A 19,415-nucleotide genomic window follows, 5' to 3' on the forward strand; every position below is an offset into this window, starting at 1 on the left:
GTCATTCTGCTTTTAATTACAGTGTGTAAAAATTAAAACATGGGCCGAGGGTCTAGTTGGATGTACTTCTTGGCAGTAGACACTTTGGAAGCCTGCAATGAAAAATACAACAAAGATGGCTATGTGCTGGACGCCCCCCAGTGTCCTGGTGGTTTCCTGTTTAGTGACTGTATTCAGTTATTGTGAAATCACAGAATTTTAAAGGAGGAAAAAGACCTCAGAAATCTCTTCTTACCCATTCGTCCTCCAGATGAGAAAATAAGCCCACAGTGGTGAAGGGATTTTAGTGAGGTCGTATGGTGAACTCCAGAAGGAACATAGGCATTTGGACTCCTGTCTGGCTTTCTTTGAGACTGAACTGCTTCGCTGCTGCCTGGAAGCTCTTCTGTGCTTGTGGCCTCTTGCTGGCCTTAGTGTAGTGATAAGGGGGTGGGAATGAGGGTAGAGGGTAGGAGAGAGGAAGGGAGAGAGGTTGAAAGAGAGAATGAGTCATTGTCATTGAGAGGGATTGAGAGATAGAGAAGATGATAAAGAAAGAAGTATGTCTGCTTTGCTGCTTCTCAGAAGTGGTACCAATGAAGCAGTGCTCTGAAGCAGTGTCCGGTGCATCAGTGAGCTGTGGAGCCTGGCAGTGGTTGAGGTGTGGGAACATTCTATACCTGCTACTGGCTCCTCCTCATTCCTGCACTGTAAACCCCATCTCGAGGTTACTGTGTCTGTGTTTATTGCCTCTAGTCCTGTCCAACCGTAGATGTGGCCGTCTCAGGTTATGGAGAGATGTTAAGGAGAGAAGGGGCAAATTGAAATGTGCATGTTTTAGTGTTTGTTAATTTTCAGATTTTTTGAATCTTAGCAAAAGGATTTCCTGAGTGTAACCTCACGTTTCCCTTTCTACTTGCAAATCTGAACCAAATCCTGTGACCTTCCTTGCTTACTCAGAGCTGGACATTGTAAGAGAAGTCATAATGCAAACTGATTTTGTGAAAGTATTTTGAACGTTTTAGTTATTCTTTCCCAGTTCACTCAGAGTCCGTTATGGATTTGCTGCTGTGAAAAAAGTGTTGAAACCCAGTGTGTGGACGTGCAGTGTTGCTTTTAGGCTTGCTGGCAGTGCCATCTGGACTTTTCAGCAAACTTCAGCTCTGAGCTGTGTTACCTGCTTTGGCTCCTATTGCATTTACCTGGGGCCAGATTCTGGCTTTCCAATCCCTCCCTAAAGTCAGGTGGGAGTCTGGCCCAATGGAGAATGGCAGCCTTAGGTACTGATGATCAATTGCTGTTTTCCTTGCTAGCGTCATGATATCGAACATATGGGTTCTCAGTAAATCATGTATTGTTTACTTGTTTTTGCTCAAAAGTCCATCTCTGGTTACATCATTGGAAGCCTCTCAGTTTGACCTCTTCCTTTGTGGCTTCTATGGTTGGAAATAAATTATGACAGTTAAAATCTTATTGCATAAGTAATGTCTGTTCATTTTAGGAAAATCAGAAAATAGGGATAAGTAAAAAGAAGAAAATATAAATAATTTATAATCCATCTCCCAGAGAGACCACTGGTAATATTTTAGTGCATGTCTAAATTTTTAATGTACACTTACATAACATTAAATATATTTTAATAAAAATGACTTTGGGCTGTATATACTGTTTTTTACTAACATTTCTCATATGACATGTTCTGTACATCTCTCATATCAGAATACAATTTTGTATTTTCAAAAGACAAATCTCTCTATCTTTTTAAATACAGATAAGTATAAAGAAAATAAAAAGGCCCATTATCTCTCAGTCCATGTGACATGTTAAAATGATTAGTAATAAAGCAAATAACATTAGTTGGCTGCTGACTATATGCCAGGGGGACTGTTTTATCTGTTAGCTCCTTTAATCCCCACAAAAGCCATCAGAAGTAGTTGCTATTATTAATCTTGTTTTACAGATGAGGATACTGAGGCTAAGTGTTTAAGATAATTCCCAAAGCCATACAGCTAGTAGGAAATGAGCTCAGATAGTCTGGCTCAAGAACCCAATTTTTTTTTTTTTTTTTTTTTGAGATAAGGTGTTGCTCTGTTGCCCAGGCTAGGGTGCAGTGGTACAGTCTCAGCTCACTGCAACCTCTGCCTTCTGTGTTCAAGCGATTCTCCTGCCTCAGCCTCCCAAGTAGCTGGGATTACAGGCATGTACCAAGACACCTGGCTAATTTTTGTATTTTTAGTAGAAATGGGGTTTCACCATGTTGGCCAGCCTGGTCTCCAACTCCTGACCTCAAATGATCCACCCACCATTTCTTAACCACACACATACAGCTAGACTTAAAAAACAAAGTCAAACAATAGTCTTTCTCTATTTTTTTAAAAATCTTTCTCTATCAGCATGTACAGAACTACTTCATTCTCTATAACACCCACATATATGTCCTTTGTATGCTTTGGTTTAACTGTCCCCTTCACTACTGATGGACAATTTGATTGTTTTCAGATATTTGCAATTACAAGCAATGCGGCAATATTCTCATACTAATGGTACTGTTTATTGAGTGATAAAATCAGCTACTATGGGTAAATGCATAGAACAGTGCCTGCTACATAGTAAGATCAGTGATTTCTATTATTATTAGTAATACTGTGTGCCATGCACTATGCTTGAATTCTCAAAATAGCCCTATGAGGTAGATTATTGTTATTATCCCTGTCTTATGTTTGAAGACATTAAGACATAATGAGGCTAAATAGTTCTTGTGTCATGTAGTAAGTGAAATCTGTGATTTGAACCGTTTTGGAACTTTACTACTGCTAACTACATATGCCCAGCTTCAAGGGGGTCAGAGATGGAGGAGGGCTTGGTATTGGTAAACATTAGTATTGTCCACATATACTCCTACCACAAAGGTATGAAAGTGCCTGTGTCACTGTACCTTTCTAGTCCTGGGTATCACAGATGCTACAATTTTCAATTGGTGAAAAATAGTATTTCACTGTAATTTATTTAATAATAAGGTTATACAGTGTATCTTTATTGGGCATTTGTATTTCTTTTTTTGTAAACTGTCTTCATGGTTTATTACAGTTTTATTTTTAATGATTTTTATGAGCTCTCTGTAAAATAAAGAAATTAGATTTTGAATTCTCATATGCAGTGCAAATGTCTTTCTAATATAAGCATTTTAATGACTATATTTTACATTTTATGGTGATATTACAGTTTATGTGAATGGTGGGACTTTTGTTCCTTCCAGTTTTTCATTACAATGCTGTCAAGAACATCCATTTATTATTTTCTTTGGAAATTTCTTAGAAGAGTAAATGGTGGATGGAAGGGAATATACATTTTTAAGGCATTGATTTGTATTTTCTGTCTCTCTAGAAGAATGATAAAAGTAGGTTGACCATCAGGGTATGACAGGGTGCCTATTTCTCAATAACCAATGATATTACATAATATTATTTTTAAAACTCTTGTCCAATGTGTATTTTTTTTATTATGAGTTAAGATTGAGACATTTTCCGTATGTTTATTTGCAGTTAGTATTTCTTCCTTTGTGAATTGCCTGTTCATGCCTTAAGAAGGATTTTGACTATATGTGCAATTTTTAAAATTTTATAAAATCAGTTATCTAACAGTGGAATGAACCTTCCCAACGTTGATGGTATTAGAGCAAAAGATACTGGAACTGTTTCAGGAAAGGAATGAATGTTTATTAATTTATTATCATAAGTCAACCTTTATACTTGTTATCTCTTTTACTCTTTCTATTTTAATCTTATAGATAAAGAACATGGGATTGGGTAAGCCAAGTGACTTATCTATAGTTCCATAGTTGTAAATGGCAGAAATCGGCTACAAACCCTCTTCTGCGTGACTTTTAGCATATTCCTTCCATCCCACCAATTATAGCCTTCTGCTCCTGAGCCATACATAATCACATTAGTAGTAAGTTAGCTGGCTGAAGCCTATGGTACATATTGGCAAGAAAAAAAAATTTTCAGAAAATGTTTATCTAGAAATATTCTGTGCATTTCAGAAACTTCGTGTTCTTTTATTTTGATTTTTCTGCAACTATTTTATTAAGTACCCTGATATATTCGGGATGTAGAAAACGGGGGGACTAGGCAGAGACCTTTTCCTTGATAGCTCTGAGCTTTTCCTGTTCCCCATGCTTCTAACCCTTGTCCCTTTTGAAAGCTTTGCTTCCCACCTGCCACCCAGCAGGCCTCAGCACTGCAGGGAGTGAAACCTCTGCCAGCCTCTTGTCCTCTCCTTACTGTTGTGTTTCTCTTCGTACTCTGGTACTTAGAATGTTGCTTTTTCTATTTCTCCAATGCCATGGCAACAGTACATGGTAACTGCTTCCTTCTGGTCAAGGAAAAAGAGTTTGTATTTTTCTTTCCCTTTGACCTGTTTGTAATTAGCACTGCGGTCCACCCTTTCCTCCAGTGACAAGCAAGGAAATACCAGGCTGTAGTCAAGACTGCAGGACCTGCTGGATGTATAGCTAGCAGGTCTTCTGCGCTCCTTTGCAGCAGTTTAAACCCAAGCCTAGCCTGATCATTGAATGTGAAACAGCACTCAACCTTCCACCCCTGTTCCTCTGCCCCTTCACTCTCGTTTGTTTGTTTTTTTTTGTTTTTTTTTTGACGTGATATGTTATATTGGAGGTTGGTTCCTTCAGTCTCCCTCCACTAGAATGTAGGGTCCAGGGGAGTAGGGTTTCCTTTTGCTCGTTGCTCTGTGTGTTCCCTGGGACTAGCGCGTAGTGGGGCTCCCTAAGTTCTTTCCGAATGGCACAGGATTTGGTAGTGGAAAGCCTGATTTCATTTCATAGAATTTGCTCTCCTTGCATCTTTTTCTCTCTTAAAGGCAGTGTCTGGGTTATATGTGGCCCTCCCTGGGAAATGTGGTCAGCTTCAGAGGATTTTGAAGTCTATCAGATCCCAGGGCCTGAGCCAAGTCAGAGCCTAGTTGGAGTGCATTGTAATTGACATAAAAGATTTGCATTTGAAATAACTCAGAGGTTGGTTTGAATCCTGTTCCCCACATGTTTTTAGTCACTGTCTGAGTTTGAGGAAGGCTTTTTGAGCCTTTTTCTTTATCTGTAACATAGGCATAATAATGCCTACCTTGGCTTGAAGTGAAGATTAACTCTGACAATCTGTGGAGACAACTGGTACATAGAAAAATAAATGATAGTGGTATGGTTATTAGTATTTTAGTTTTCTTCTGTGTGGTTTTCTATTGGTAAATGGAGTTATTTTCTCATTTGTATTGTAGGCTACTCAATGGTTAAAAGCTAGATTGGGTGGCTTTGGTGTTTGATGGTCTGGGATCCTGTCCTTCTGCTACTTAACAGTGATGTGCTACTGTGCAAGAGCAGGCCTCCTTTTGTAAAGAACAATAAATGGTCATAATAGTAGTATCGACCTCAGAATGGACAGAAAGATTTGATCAGCACAAAGTTTGGTTCATAGTAAGCCCTTAGTAACTCATATTCTATAGTTTAATAATAACAGCAGAATGAAAGAAGCTTAAACTTCATCTAGTCCAACTCTAATACTCCCACTTCATGTCTAATTCTGCCATCTAGAGCAATAAAGATCCAGTTGGTATTCTTTTCAGATATGGCCTTTCATATATTTAGGATTGAGTCCTGTTATGAACTGACTTGTATCTCCCTAAAATTCACCTCTTCAAGTCCTAATCCATAGTGTGCTGACTGTATTTGGAGGTAGGACATTTGAGGAGGTAGTTAAGGTTAAAAGGAGTCATAAGGGTGGGCCCCTAATCCAATAGGACTGGTGTTCTTCCAAGAAGAGGAAGAGACACCAGAGTGTATACACACAGGAAAGACTATCTGAGGACAAGAGCAAGAAGGTGGCTGTCTCCAAGCCAGTAAGAGGGCCACCACCAGAATTCAACCCAGATGGCACCATGCTCTTGGACTTCCAGCCTTCAGAACTTTGAGAAAAATGTCTGTTGCTTAAACCACTCAGTCTGCTGTCTTGTTACAGCAGCCTAAGCAGACAAATCTGGATCTCTTTTCTTTTCTTATGTCATCATCCCCATCTTGAGGGGTTTTTCGGATGCCTCTGCATCATTGTCACCCTTGTCTCAATACTTTCACGTGTCAGTGTTCTTTTTAAAATGGGAAACCCGGAGATGAACTCAGAACCCCCAGATGATCCGAGCAGTTTGGGTGATGGACACTGCCCTTACAGTGGAATCGCAGATTGTGTGATGTAGTCCATCGAATAAACCCCTAAAACTCAGGTCTACATTATCCTATATTGGGTCTATTATTTTTGTCCAAATTCAAAGTTTTGTCTTGTTGATTTCAGCTTTTATTTGTTGCAGACTCTAGAAAATCATTTTTTTAGAAATCTGGTTGGACAGGACCTTAGAAGGGTGGCCCAGCCAGCCTACCCACTTGCCCAGTGATGCTTTCCATGCTGTGTGTCTTAGTTCAAGCTGCTGTAGCAAATTATCATACACAGCGTGGCTTAAACAACAAACATGTATGTCTCACAGTCCTGGAGGCTGGAAATTTGAGATTAGAATCTTTGGTGAATGTCCTTTTTCTGGTTTACATGTGTCCTTACATGGTGTAAACAGAGCTACCTAGTTTTCTGGCCTATTCTTATGAAGGCACTGATCCCATTCATGAGGGCTCCACCCTTATGACCTAATTACCTTATAAAGACCCTACCTCCAGATACCATCATACTGGGATTAGGGTTTTAATATATGAATTTGAGGGGAACACATTCAGCCCATTGCTCTCTTCCTAGCAGTGGCAGCCTCCGTTGGTGGAGGTACTGCTTTGTTGTGAAACTTGTTCCGGGATTGGATTCCTTCAGATGTTCCGAAGAATTAGCTATGTTGAGTCAAAATCTGACCCTGTGATAACTGCTGCTCTTTGATCACATCTGTGTGTTTGTTACTCCTGCACCTGGCAGTCTCTTACAGACTCCCTCCTCCCCTCCTGTTATCTGTTCTGAACATATAACAGCATTGTATTTAGTATCATTGCGGAAAATCAATTCCATTTGCTTTTCACAAGCCGAAATTAGACAAATGGATCTAGAAGTATGTAAATAAAGTAGGAACCTAATTGACAGAGAGACACTCTATTTGGTTTGTTTTAATGAATAGCTTTCATCAGATCATACTCTATGAAAATAGATTGAGGAAATAGGCTATTCATTCCTTATTATTTGAATTAGTAAGATTCATACCTTTCTTTTCTGTTTAGGATGATAGGCATTAACTCTTCATTTGACTCTTTATAGTATTTTATTTATTTTTATTTATTTTTTTTATTGTACTTCAAGTTTTAGGGTACATGTGCACAGTGTGCAGATTTGTTACGTACGTATCCATGTGCCATGTTGTTGTGCTGCACCCATTAACTCGTCATTTAGCATTAGGTATATCTCCTAATGCTATCCCTCCCCCTTCCCCCCACCCCACAACAGTCCCCGGAGTGTGATGTTCCCCTTCCTGTGTCCATGTGTTCTCATTGTTATTTTTATTTTTATTTTTTTTTTTGAGGCAGAGTCTTGCTCTGTTTCCCAGGCTGGTGTGTGGTGGCGTGATCTCGGCTCAGTGCAACCTCTGCCTCCCAGGCTCAAGTGATTCTCCTACCTCAGCCTCCTGAGTAGCTGGGATTATAGACACCTGCCACCATGCCCAGCTAATTTTTATATTTTTAGTAGAGGCAGGCTTTCACTGTGTTGGCCAGGTCGATCTTGAACTCCTGACCTCAAGTGATCCACCTGCCTTGGCCTGCCAAAGTGCTGAGATTACAGGTGTGAGGCACTGCACCTGGCCTCTTTATAGTATTTTGGAACTGGAAGGGACCCTCTGAATCCTATTTTCCACATGCCTCCGTGGCAGAATTATCTTTTTTTGTGCCAGGTCCCCTTCCTTTTTGAGGGACTCAAAGGCACATGCGAGGCAGGACTCAAACTCCTTATGCTGAAGCCAGGGGGCTGCAGCCTCCCTCTCCCACCTCTGCGCATCAGATTGGGCCTGTGATCTGAGCACAATCGACCCCACCCATTCTGGTATTTTCTCAGGAGAGTGGTTCTGTTTGTGAAGACTCTTGGGGCCAGCTAGGCCAGTTGATGGGACATTGTCCTCATGACAGTGTTCAGGGTCCAGAGCCCAGGCGCATGGGAGGGGACTGTCCACTGAGGGGAGGCCGTGGTGGCTGCAGTGACTGCAGTGACTCGGGCAACCTGTGGTGTGGCAGGACCTTGGCTGAGCTTTGCCCTGCTTGTTCCCGCCTGAGCCTGGGTGTCCAGCCCTCCCAGAGACAGGGAGCTTCCCCAAACCTTGCCAGTAAACACACACCTTTTCTACCTAAACTGACTTGAGTCCATTTTGTTTTTAACTTGTAATCTACATAGGAAGGTCCTCATTTGACTGTTTTAAACTTGTGGCCTAGGATTCTGGGGTTTATCCATTCCTGCCTAAGCACATGTGAGGTCTGCATGGTCTCATTAAGGAATGCATTCCCTGGGGTGGATAATTGCTATTTATGTGGCAGTTAGGAATTTTTTGTCTTTTTTGTTTTTTGAGACAGAGTCTCACTCTATTGCTTAGGGTGGAGTGCAGTGGCGTGATCTCGGCTCACTGTAACCTCCGCCTCCTGGGTTCTAGTGATTCTCCTGTCTCAGCCTCCCAAGTAGTTGGGACTACAGGTGCACACCGCCCTGCCCAGCTTATTTCTGTATTTTTTAGTAGAGACAAGTTTTCACCATGTTGGTCAGACTGGTCTCAAAGTCCTAACCTCATATGTTCCTCCCACCTCGGCCTCCCAAAGTGCTGGGATTATAGGCATGAGCCACCGCGTCCAGGCATCTCATCTTTAACTGAATGAGTTTCAGAGGACTATTCTAGGAAAGATGAAATGTTTTCACCTTTTCAAAACAGGTGCTGTTAAGAGAAGGAAGGTGGATGGGGAGCATGCCAGGATATTGGCATGTAGGACATGGGAAGTTGTGTAAAGGTAAAACTATGTCTGATTGTCCGGTAGAAAAATTACAGTCTAATTAGAAATGCTGAAGTTTTTCCAGACCTTTAGGGAATTCATCAAATTGCAAATAAAAGAAAATAAGGAATGTTGGTTTGCCGTTGATGAGATATATTGGGGGAAATGAGGTTGTTTGTTTTCTTTTCTTTTTCTTTTTTTTTTTTTTTTTTTGAGACAGAGTCTCGCTCTGTCGCCCAGGCTGGAGTGCAGTGGTGCGATCTCGGCTCACTGCAAGCTCCGCCTTCTGGGTTCATGCCATTCTCCTGCCTCAGCCTCCTGAGTAGCTGGGACTACAGGTGCCGGCCACCACACCCGGCTAATTTTTTGTGTTTTTAGTAGAGACGGGGTTTCACCGTGTTAGCCAGGGTAGTCTCGATCTCCTGACCTCGTGATCCGCCCGCCTCGGCCTCCGAAAGTGCTGGGATTACAGGCGTGAGCCACCGCTCCCGGCCGAGGTTGTTTCTTGTTTTTCTTTTTACCTAGCGTTTCTTTCTTTCTTCAAAAAACTAGATAGTATTTATTAATTTTACTGTGCAAGCAGGAATGTACATAAACTTTTAAAATTCTTAAAGCTATAGGTATTTTGCACACTGTTTTAAAAAATCCCTTCTGGGGAGATTTTTTTTTTTTAATATTTGTATGGAGACTATGTATCTGTTGTGTCTACAGACGCATAATGATGGAACTATCATTTCCTCCTGAATATTTGCTCCTCGTGACTAGAATTTTTGGACTTTGAAAGATCCTTGGGTTTACTTTAACTTACAGGTATGTTTACAGGAATTCAGGTCTGTGGAGTAAGATAGCCAAGGCAATAGTTATAAGACATCCCATATAATAATTTGAATATTGAATTTACCTAAAGATGAACTTTCAAAAGATCAAGGGCATTTCATTAATGTAGTCTTAAATTATTTTGCTAAACAAAGAAGGTATAGTGACCTCTCTTTAGAAATGGCCACTAATAAAAAGTTGTTGGTATAACATAATTTTTTTAACAAGGACTAAAATATGCATACATTGTCTATCATTACAGAGTCCCCTGTCACCCAGAAATTTTCTGGTTATTAACACAAATTTATAGTGTACTGTGGATTTCTATGCAATTGAACATGAAGATAATATTATAGTCATTTTATTGCTGGCTGCTGTTGCATCCAAATTTAGATGTCTTATTTTCAGGTTTGAATTAAGACAATGTGCTTTGTAGGACACTTGAACAGTCAACAAATATTTGTGGAAGAGGGATTTTTAAGAGAATGTATGGTTATGATGTGACTGCTTCGCACTTTACAGCTGTTATCAGATTCCAGTAAGGTAAGCCATTCTGGAAGGCATTGCTGAATATTACCTCCTTCCCCTCAAGAAATGTTTATTAAGTTAATATATTTTATGTTGTAATTTAAATATTTAAAAGAATATTTTCCTTTTCATAGTAGACACTTTGGAAGGCTATATACTTATTTCTGTGATGTTATAATAACTCAACACATGCTGCTAAATCTTGTTTCTTTGGAATTGTCTTCATATCCCCCACTGCATTTTGAAAACATATCCCCAGTGGTGTTGGGCCTTTATATTTTTGTGGGTGGATTTTTTTTTTTTTTTTTTTTGAGACAGAGTCTTGCTCTGTCACCCAGGCTGCAGTGCAGTGGCGCGATCTCTGCTCACTGCAACCTCCACCTCCCCGGTTCAAGTGATTCTTCTGCCTCAGCCTCCTGAGTAGCTGGGATTACAAGCGTGCCACCACCATGCCCAGCTAATTTTTTGTATTTTTAGTAGAGCTGGGGTTTCACCATGTTGGTCAGGCTGGTCTCAAACTCCTGACCTCGTGATCTGCCTGCCTCAGTCTCCCAAAGTGCTGGGATTACAGGTGTGAGCCACCGTGCTCGGCCCAGGCCACAACATTTTAAAGTGTGCTCTGCAAGCTAGGTGACAGCCAGCTGGGAAATAGTTTTTCTTTAGTCTTGAGATGTCTATAAAGAAGCCTGCATTGTGTGATGTGAAAACTGGCTTCGAGGGTACTTTCAGAATAGGAATTCCAAATGATTTGCTCAGGATTCCTTGAAATAACGTGTGTGGTTTTCTAAGGTGACCATTTGAACAAGGACAATTGATTTAGATATACGCATTCTGCTTTTAAAATAAAGTTTAAAGTCTTCTTGTAAAGTTTATGGTCTGCTTGTAAACTTTGCCTCAGTATCAGAGAATCTTGATAAGTCAGAATTGGACTTGCGGGGAGATTTTCTGAGTTGGAGAATCTCAGTTGTTGGGTAGAAACATAAGGTGTTCTTAACTGAGGCCGGTGGCTGCCCTGAAGTGGTGCACAGTTTTGTGTGCGTGTGCAGAATTTCCTTCTCTGACAATTTCAGGAACTATAGAAATGTGGACATAAATTTCTGTTTATAAATCTGGAGCCACCGTGAGGAGCTTAAAATGAATGTCTCCTGTGGTCAGAGTGCTCAGTGAGTTCCTCAAAGTAGTTACCAGTTTGGTTTCAGTGGTTTAGATTTAGATCTTTTGCTAGCCTTTTGTGGAACTTGGATATTGGAAGCAACTCTCTTCGCAGTTCCCAGGAATATGTGAATGGGCCCTTGATACCTAATTCTAATTCTGAGCGCTTGGAAAATGTCCGTGTTGGGAGAAGCCTCTATCTGCCATCAGCTGATTTTCCTGATAACCCGTGCGTACGTTTTACATGCCTCCATTTCTGGTTACCAACTTTATCATGTGACTCTTTTGGCAGCTAGTAGATATTTTTAGTAAATATAAAGGAATTCCTCCTACCAACATCTGAGGTCATTTGCCTTTCCTTGGTTTTCTAATTTTCTGGTTGAAATAGTAAAGAGAACCCTGCCCTGATGGTCAAAGGTTCTAAGATGTTTTGTGTACCGGCTCATAAAGGCCTTCAGCAGGGCAAATCTGGTATCTGCTGGGCTTTCTTAAAATAGTTAAGTGAGTCAATAGGTAGCTTTGATGTTTTCAGGTTTAATATGGAAATAGCATTTTACTACTAGTAATCTTAAGATTTTTTTATAGAAAATCCTGGCCGGGCGCGGTGGCTCACGCCTGTAATCCCAGAACTTTGGGAGCGGATCACCTTAGGTCAGGAGTTTGAGACCATCCTGACCAGCATGGAGAAACCCCGTCTCTACAAAAAATACAAAATTAGCCGGGCATCGTGGTGCACGCCTGTAATCCCAGCTATTCGGGAGGCTGAAGTGGGAGAATCGCTTGAACCTGGGAGGCAGAGGTTGCTGTGAGCCAAGATCACGCCGTTGCACTCCAGCCTAGGCAACGAGAGTGAAACTCTGTCTCAAAAAAAAAAAGAAAATCCTAAGTGGGATTCCACGCTGATAGGTCTTACAACCCACGTGAAAAGAAAGCCAAGTAAAAGCTTTTATGGCAAGATATATTCCTGTCTGCCTGGAATGGTTTGCACCAGGCAAGCAGATTGGAATTGTTTTTCCTCTTAAGTTGCTTTGTTCTGTTTTTGGACATGTTTTCCCTGAAGTATACCTAATAGCAAAGTGCACCTAACATCCCTTCTCCCCCTACCCAAGCTCTGCTTGTGAGTGTGCCCTAAAGCAGCATTTTTTTTTTTTTGAGACGGAGTCTCGCTCTGTCGCCCAGGCTGGAATGCAGTGACGCGATCTCGGCTCGCTGCAAGCTCCGCCTCCCGGGTTCACGCCATTCTCCTGCCTCAGCCTCTCCCAGTAGCTGGGACTACAGGCGCCCGCCACCATGCCCGGCTAATTTTTTTATGTTTTTAGTAGAGACGGGGTTTCACCGTGGTCTCGATCTCCTGACCTCATGATCCGCCCGCCTCGGCCTCCCAAAGTGCTGGGATTACAAGCGTGAGCCACCGCTCCCGGCCTAAAGCAGTATGTTTTAGGGTATCATTTAAGACTAATTTGAAAATTTTATGCCAATTTTGCATTTCATTTAAAAAATATTTTTAAATATCAAAATCAGATTTTAAATGACCATCTATTCAAACTGAGCCCCAAGAAGATGTGCCCGTTGGTCCAGAAACGTTGTGTTCTCCTGGGGCACACTGGTTTATAACCCTGGGGATCTGAGGAGTCCCCTGTTTGAGAAGAACAGTTGTAGGGCATAACTGGAAGCCAGGAGGTCTAGGGAAGTATTTTTAAAAATGACTCTATTTGTGTGTTTTTTTTTTGTTGTTGTTGTTTTTTAAGACAGGCTCTCTCTGTTGCCCAGGCTGGAGTGCAATGGTGCAATCTCGGCTCACCGCAACCTCTACCTCCCAGGTTCAAGTAATTCTCCTACCTCAGCCCTGAGAGTAGCTGGGATTACAGGCATGCACCACCATGCCCAGCTAATTTTTGTATTTTTAGTAGAGATGGGGATTTCGCAATCTTGGCCAGGCTGGTCTTGAACTCCTGACCTCAAGTGATTTGCCCGCCTCGGCCTCCCAAAGTGCTGCAATTACAGGCCCGAGCCACCGCAGCTGGCCTTAAAAATGACTCTGTTTGACAGCCTAGTATAGGTGTGAAAACTCTTTGAGAAGTGGAATGGCAGTCCACCTGGAATGTATGTGGTGTACAGCTGCCTAATTAAGAAATCCATCTTAGTGCCAGCCGTAATCCTGGGAAAAGTTATACAGCACATTGGTGATTTGTTTTTTCCATCTTTTATGGGAGATTAAAGTATTTGTTGCCTACTCCCCTCATCAGGTGTTGTGAGGATTAATGAGATCATTTTAGTAATGTGCCTTAAACTCACTGGAGGAAATGGGCACGGAAAACCCCAAACCCCAGGTGTCATATTACCAGGAGCTTAACTCAGGCCTGGCATTTACGCTGCTGTTATGTGTCCATTTATTTTGTTCATGTGTTGCTTTTCGCATTACAATTCTGTATTAAGCTTCAGATCCATCTCATGGGTGTGAAAATATCCTCGTGTCAAAATCAAGAGTGGGCCTGTTGGCTTCACATGTTTTCACTTGCCATCCATCTCCAGAATCTTGCAAGCTTGACCTACAGCTTGTTGGATTGGACACTTTTTATGTACACCCCTTACTGCATTTTGCAGCTTCAAGTCTATCTGTGGGGTCTCAGTTTTTTCAGTAACTCTAGGCTGTAATTTTTGAGAGCATTGTTTAAACCTTGTGCTCTACTTGAGTAGTAAATGGTCATCGTGGCAACTGGGCATGCGTGCTTTCTCACTAGCATGTGTGATGCTTGCTGTCACTGTCACTGCTGCTGAGCGGGGTAATGGGGTGAGAGAACAAGGCCTTACCAGCACAGCCTGTGAATGGCTCAATAGGGGGGATGCTGGTTCCTCAAGGGCACAACCTGCTCCTTTGATTTCAGCTGGAGAAACTTCTCTTGGGCCTTGGCATGATGTGCTCATACATCTTTAGGTAGCCAAAACCTGACTTGTATAACTGAGTGTGAAAGTCAGTTGCCAGCATCTTCAGAAGGACATTATTTCTGAATGACCAGTGAATGAGGTTATTGTCATAGAAAACAGCAAAGTTTAAAATAATGTTGATATTTGGTATGGCAGAATTGGTGGGGGAGGAAATGAGATGGGAGAAATATAATTTTAAACTGTAAAAATTCCAGTAAAGTATAATGCTTAATTGTTAGCATATTGTAAGCAATGAGTTAGCTGCATTTAAAAATAGCTTTTTAACATGAATGAACCTTTTTATGTGCTGAGATTCAGTGAAGAATAAGTTGGTCACGCAAATAGTTTGTGTTAAATACTGTAGGGCTGGGGTTTAAACAAATAACATTTTAGAGCTGTAAAAGCAAAAAGTCTGACCTGAAAGCCACACAAATAATTGTAGTTCCTGAAATACAGCCCTGTGAACAAATCTATGTCACCGTGTTTATAATATACTTCCTTTGAGTTTCAAAATAAGTAAAAGGGTGGCTTGGATGTAAAATGGAGGCCTCTGGCTTTGAGCGAGTTGAGAGCAGTGGTAGACACAGGAGTCTTTTGTGCCTCTCTGGGGAAAATTAGGCAGTTCAGAGCCACTCCGGACATTCCAGCAGCTTTGGAGATCAAGGAAGGCCTCTCCATAAAGAAGTCAAGAGTAGCTGGTTGTTCATGAGGTCCCACTTTAAGGAGATAATCATTGCCTCTCTTGTGAATTGGTTCTGAGGCAGCACAATCTTTGAAGTAAAAAAATAAGTGCTTCAGATTTTAAGGAGTAAAGCATTAGTTTTGTGCAAAAAGAGTCATTAAAGTTATAAGTTTTGTGTACCAAGAGTTATTAATGGCCAGGCAAGGTAGCTCACACATGTAATCCCAGCACTTTGGGAGGCCTAGGGGGGAGGATCACTCGAGCCCAGGAGTTCAAGACCAGTTTGGGCAACACAGTGAGACCCCCACCTCTACAAAAAAAAGTTAAAACGATTAGCCTGGCATGGTGGCACATGTAGTCCCAGCTACTGGGATGGCTGAGGTGGGAGGATCACATGAATCTGGGAACTCCAGGCTGCATTGAGCCGTGATCACACCATTGTGCTCTCGCTGTGGTTACAGAGCAACGCTCTCCAGAACAAACAAACAAACAAAAACCTGAGTTATTCATCAGATTTAGTGAATGGTATTTCTTTTAACTCTTAGTTTAATTGAGGTATTTTGCCTATAAATATAGGCAAGTATACATAGAAACTATGCGTGTGTGTGCTGTCTTCTTACTAAGACGTTATTTCTTCTCTTCGTGAAGAAAGCCTGCATACTAGGGCTAAATTACCTGAAACAAACGCCATCATTCACTGAGAGACAGTAAGTAAGCAAGATAAGCATAGAATACGTAGGGTGAATGACCCATCTGATCCGTTTGGGCAAGCATTATACCTCTCACTCTTTTCAATGACAAATTTGCTTCATGTTTTGATAATGTGGTCTCTATTTTTTTTTTTTTTTTTTTTTGTGACAGAGTCTCGCTCTCTCACCCAGGCTGGAGGGCAGTGGCGTGATCTCGGCTCTCTGCGAGCTCCGCCTCCCGGGTTCACACCATTCTCCTGCCTCAGCCTTTCCGAGTAGCTGGGACTACAGGCGCCCGCCGCTTTTAACTATGAACAAAGTCTTAAAATATTGCTATTTCATTAAATTTGGAGTACTATTAATAAATTGTTTATACCTGAAACATTGCTGTTGGCCATTCATTCTCTCCCCCCATTTCTTATTTTCTCCCAGCTAGCGCTGCATAGCAGAAGTTCTTGCACAAGACAAATGTTAAGAAACTAATCAATGATTCTAATTTTTAAACACTGTAATGGTCTCTGCTTACCCCTCTGAATCGTTTTGAGAGAAGAAAATTGGATTTGTCTTGCTGATGCTTTGCAATTTAGTTGGCGAGTTGAGTATGTATAAAATAAGAAAAAAAGAAAAAAATGCTAAGATTCTTGAGTGGGAATCCATAGTCCACAGAAACCTCAGAGGCTCTGGTATTTGCATGAGAAAAGTTTTGAAGGAAATTTTTTGTTTAGAAACACAAACTCAGGAGGTCAAATTCTGTGGTTTGTAGTAAATGGAAATATATATGGTGATATGGTTTGGCCCTGTGTCCCCACCCAAATCTCATCTTGAATTGTACGCCCATAATTCCCATGTGTTGCGAGAGGGACCTGGTGGGAGATCATTGAATCATGGGGGCGGTTCCCCCATAGTGTTGTTATGGTAGTGAATAAGTCTCACAAGACCTGATGGTTTTATCAGGGGTTTCCACTTTTGCATCTTCCTCATTTTGTCTTGCCGCTGCCATGTAAGAAGTGCCTTTCACCTCCCACCGTGATTCTGAGACCTCCCCAGCCATGTGGAACTTTAAGTCCAATTAAACCTCTTTTTATCCCCAGTCTCAGGTATGTCTTTATCAGCAGTGTGAAAACGGACTAATACATATGTTGTGTAGGCTGAAAGAACTCTTCCAAGGACCATGGCATATGTTGGTTGCACCAATGGCCCGATGTGACCTTTAACCTTTCTATGTCTCCTTATCTGCAAGATAGGAGTGACAAGAGAACCTAGGTCTTCAGGTGGTTGTGAAGATTAGTGTGGCAAGATAAAGTTCTTAGCCCAGTGCCTGGCTTATAGTATGTAGTCATGCATGACTTTCTTTTTTTAAGAAAAAAAATTTAAAACAACAAAAGCTCTCTAGGCAGAGTTAATTCTTCACAGTGGGAGGAGGTATTTAAACTTATGGGCAGGATGATGTGGAGGGAATTAGAGCTTGATAGTGAATTGGAATAACTCCAAGCCCCTTCTCAACCTAACGCTGATCTTTTTACCTTGTGAAAAAAGACATTTCCCCGGAGATGCATTAGCAATATAGTTTGCCATTTTTTTTCCAAAATATTATTACCTCCTCCCACCAAAAATACCTTTTGCTGTGTGTGTGTGTTATATATTCCCAACTTTAATGAAAGCCAAAGATTTCTAAGTTTTTTAATGTTGAGGAAATTTTTAAAGGCAATTCATGGTATTTACAACAAGCTATTAAATTTATTTTATCAATTATTTTCCTTTTCTTCTCTGTCGATAACTTTAGTCTACAACGAGATTTTAAGAATTGCAATGGACCTATCTTTCTTTTTTTTTTGGAGATAGAGTCTCGCTCTTGTCCCCCATGCTGTAGTGCAGTGGCACCATCTTGGCTCACTGCAACCTCTGCCTCCCAGATTCAAGAGATTCTCCTGCCTCAGCCTCCCAAGTAGCTGGGATTATAGGTGCCAACCACCATATAGCCACCCTGCTAATTTTTGTATTTTTAGTAGAGATGGGATTTTACCATGTTGGCCAGGCTGGTCACAAACACCTGATCTCAAGTGATCCGCATGCCTTGGTCTGCCAAAGTGCTGGGATTCATTATTTTTAAATATAAAATTTTGGAAAGTGAAAGCCGATGTCATAGATTTTACATGGTTTTCACAGGAAAGCAAGCCATCAGTTAGAGATGTCCTTTATGGGCTGAAGGGAGTGAGTGCTGTGTAGTGGAGGAAGCACACACACTGTTGACCAGGATTTAGGAATAGTTTTGTTAGATGGTATATCTGATTTATCATGTTCTCGACTCAGGACAAATAAAATATCTTTATGGTAATTTTAAATACCTCTTTAGAGGAATATTTATATCTACAAATACCTTCTGCATTTATTTATTTGAGGCAGAGTCTCGCTCTGTCGCCCAGGCTGGAGTGCAGTAGCGTGATCTCGGCTCACTGCAACTTCCGCCTCCTGGGTTGAAGCAGTTCTGCCTGCCTCAGTCTCCCGAGTAGCTGGGATTACAAGCATGTGCCACCATGCCCAGCTAATTTTTGTATTTTTTAGTAGAGATGGGGTTTCATCATGTTGGCCAGGCTGGTCTTGAACTCCTGACCTTAGATGATCCGCCCGCCTTGGCCTCCCAAAGTGCTGGGATTATAGGCGTGAGCCACCACGTCCAGCCTGCATATATTTATTTTTATGGCTCTGCTGTTATTTTTGTCCTCCTTGTCTTAAGTAGCTTAACTAGTAACCTTCTTTGTGTACTATATTGGTGTGTCATTGTGTTAGTAACTGTCGACTCCTAAGTATTGAGTTGTCAAAGTAGAAAAGAGAGTATTGTTTCCACCATCACTTTATTAACAATGATTCTGCTTAGAGAGCTCTTCAGATTTAGCTAAAATTTCTCTGTTACTGAATGTCTCTGTTTTTCAGTAGAGTAATAAACCGTCTAGTTGCACTTTTTCTTTCACCACTAGTCTTTTTTTTGTTTGTTTGTTTGGAGACAGGGTCTCACTCTGTCACCCAGGCTGGAGGGCAGTGACTCTGTTACGGCTCACTGCAGCATCGACCTCCCTGGGTTCATGTAGATCCTCCCACCTCAGCCTCTTGAGTAGCTGGGAATACAGGTGTTCACTGCCACACCAGCCTAATTTTTGTATTTTTTTGTAGTGATGGAGTTTTACCATGTTGCCCAGGCTGATCTCAAGCTCCTGGGCTCAAGTGATTTGCCCCCTTGGCCTGTTAAAGTGCTGGGATTACAGATATTAGCCACTGTGCCCAGCCTGTCTTTAAGAGAATGATTACCCCTCAGAATTAAATAAATAAATAAATAAATTTCTGTTTTCCTCCTTCCAGAAGCCTCATTTTCAGCTCTTTAAATTGTCTTCATTATTCTTTTCAGTTAGGATCTAATTGAGATCTATTGGTTATATATAGAAAGTATAAAAATGACTTACTACTTCCCATCTTTAACAGTCCTGTTGTGTGAACAGTGTCACTAAGCAGCAAGTCAGCTGGTGATCTATCGTGACCCTTAGTATATTTCTGCGTTTCCTAATTTCTTTTCTTCATTTGTTTTTATTCAGTTTTTTGTTGGATAGCTTTCCATTATTCTATGATTTCTGCTTTATTACTC

The 19,415-nt window shown here is 41.2% G+C and overlaps 1 protein-coding gene and 1 long non-coding RNA gene across 12 annotated transcripts in view; one reads left to right on the forward strand and one right to left on the reverse strand.

Annotated features, from left to right (window-relative positions):
* The window catches only part of PSD3 (pleckstrin and Sec7 domain containing 3), a 555,378-nt gene that overhangs the window by 110,657 nt on the left and 425,306 nt on the right, over nucleotides 1-19,415 (forward strand). The gene's annotated exons all lie outside the window — the stretch shown is intronic.
* On the reverse strand, nucleotides 20-4,286 carry LOC129486578 (uncharacterized). The gene is made up of 4 exons (XR_008659022.2): nucleotides 4,196-4,286; nucleotides 1,182-1,415; nucleotides 236-409; nucleotides 20-92 (listed from the first exon to the last, which is right to left on the reverse strand). It is a non-coding gene; the product is annotated as an uncharacterized lncRNA (long non-coding RNA).

Source organism: Symphalangus syndactylus, chromosome 1 (assembly GCF_028878055.3).
Source record: "Symphalangus syndactylus isolate Jambi chromosome 1, NHGRI_mSymSyn1-v2.1_pri, whole genome shotgun sequence".
Lineage (NCBI taxonomy): Eukaryota > Metazoa > Chordata > Mammalia > Primates > Hylobatidae > Symphalangus > Symphalangus syndactylus.